Source organism: Echinops telfairi, unplaced genomic scaffold (genome assembly GCF_000313985.2).
Source record: "Echinops telfairi isolate 266 unplaced genomic scaffold, ASM31398v2 ScPeMD7_18;HRSCAF=68, whole genome shotgun sequence".
NCBI classification, from domain to species: Eukaryota; Metazoa; Chordata; class Mammalia; order Afrosoricida; family Tenrecidae; genus Echinops; species Echinops telfairi.
The window spans coordinates 80910770-80913086 of NW_022103915.1; the positions used below are offsets into that span (position 1 = coordinate 80910770).

General features: G+C 34.3%; 1 protein-coding gene across 1 annotated transcript in view; it reads left to right on the top strand.

The window, feature by feature from the left end:
• NOVA1 (NOVA alternative splicing regulator 1) overlaps window positions 1-1800 on the top strand; it is a 157564-nt gene extending 155764 nt beyond the window's left edge. Inside the window, exon 3 of the mRNA XM_030884965.2 lies at window positions 1-1800. This exon is cut by the window's left edge and continues 3759 nt beyond it. The gene's annotated coding sequence lies outside the window, so the exon portion shown is untranslated.
• Window positions 1801-2317: the final 517 nt, after the last annotated feature.

A 2317-nucleotide genomic window follows, 5' to 3' on the forward strand; every position in this document is an offset into this window, starting at 1 on the left:
AGAAAACTGATGATACAAGGGCCGAACATCTTATGAAATGCAACTATTTATAGACTTGTTTTTGCTATAGGGAGGCTGGTGAACACGCTGAATACGAATTACCTCAGTTCTGCAGCTTTCTATGTCTTTTTAATGCATTCTGTTTCAGGGTCACTTTCAATCAATATTTCATTTACTTACTGAGATTGAATGGGCGCTCTGAGACACAGTGTGCTGTTTATCATACAGATTGGACACCTCATTCTAGATCCAAGATCTTTTCCTCAACACTGGGAGCTGTCCTTTCAGCACCACAAAATTACTGCTTGAAGTTGCATTGCAGTTTTTCTTTTTTCCTTTTGTCACTGGGAGCTTTTCTTTCAGCACCACAACATTGCACCTAGACTTTTTAAACGGCTGCCTTCCTCTTTGCACTGAAGACCAATTTCGTCTGCACTTCCAGTTATTGCTATTACCCGTAGGACTTTCAATCCTACTTCACCCTCACCCACCCCACTCCTGAAACAGTTAAATGTATCTATTTCTGTGGAAGTCATTTTCTCATTGAATGATCAGAAACAAAGATAAATTCTAACCTGTAACGGCTCATTTCGACTCATTGCTTACAATAGATCTAAGCTCTTTTTTCTGCTTATTCGACTCCTTCCAGCTTCCCATCACATCTGTAACAAACTTTTAAAATGATATCGCCACACCACCATGCACAAGCCTACCTGCACAGTTGACATAGATTCTTCCATCGCATTCAGATGGTTAACAGAGGTTAGCAAGTCCTGTATTATATATTTATATCGCTTTCTAAGAAAGTGCATATTAATGTTTACTTTAAGAATGTGTAAATGGTGCTATCAAGAATCTGATAAATTTTATCCCAGTTTTTTGTGTACCACTTCTAATGTATGAGATTTATTTTTCTATTGGAAAAAAATAAACAGTATGAAAGCATTAAAATTGGTAGATTTTAGTAATTTAACAATGAATGGAATCCCTATGTTACAGGCCCTACGTTTCCTTGGAAATGTTACTGGTGGTAATAGATTTCAACAAAGGTACTGATGACCACATTCCTTTTTAATCCATTCCTATATTGCATTCCTGGTTCATGTGCTGATTCCTCACTGAGTCCTTAAGTACATTTTATTTACTGTAAGTCTTCTCCATGGAGGGAATTCTTTTCAAGGCAGCAGTTGAAGGGAGATGAAAACAAATTTAGTGCTCTTTACATCCCAGACACGACTTGAGACCAGTTACTCTGTTAGCAGGAAAAAAATTCATCACTCATTAAATACATGGCGAGCATAACTATACATAATAATTTTGGATGCAATGCAGTCTTACAAATGTAATGTACACACTTTATTTAAATGATGCAAACAGCCATATGAAATTGCACATGATTAGAAAACAGGATGAATTCATTTTGCCTCCTGCTTGGTTTCTCATAAACATAAATACATCATATTGTTATGCACTGTTGTTCATAGATGTCTTTTTGCGTAAAGGGTAAGTACCATATTACCTTAACAGATTATTTTTGGAATTCTGCATGTTGTTTTTTGTTTCATCGGATATGTGCCCCAATTAAGTTGCTTTAAAAAAAAAAGATGAAGTTATTAGAAAATCTGTCATGTTAATTTTGAGAAAATATTGAAGTGTAGTACATATTACTAGATAGGATGTCATTCCACTGGTCTATATTTTAAAACAAAAATGTTCTTGAAAACTGAAGCATTACCTTGTGTAATTAATAAAGTACATCACTTCAGATTTGTAAATAAAATATTGTTTAAATCTAAAGTATCCAATATTTTGATTAGATTATTTTTTTAAGAAAAAATATTTCACGTGTATGTGCTGAATTTTTTTAAATAGTTTTTTATAATTGCAATGGAAGGGCAATTGTCTCAGTATAAGTGGTACAGAAGCCAGTCCTTGGGTTACCATAGATATAGGAACAAGTGAAAACTGTGGAACACGTTTTAAGCTCACTTTGGAAAAAAAACACCAAACAGTTCTGTAGAAATGCATATTTGTATTTGTTTCTCTAATAAATCTGCAAATAGCTTTAAACCCAAATTAGTTTTAATTATTTAAATGATGGTTCTGTTAAATAATTTAACACCTGTTTTGCCTTGCATTTTGTGAAAACATTGTCTCGTGGAAATTAATAGAGGTGCATTGTGCAAATCAAGGTAGGTCTGCATTTATCGGAAAAGTTTAGGTAGTCAACATTTAAGTTTGTTTACTCCTGTGGGATGAGTTAGGAATATGGAAAATGGCATTTTCACCACCACCACCCCAAAAATGACATCAGGTC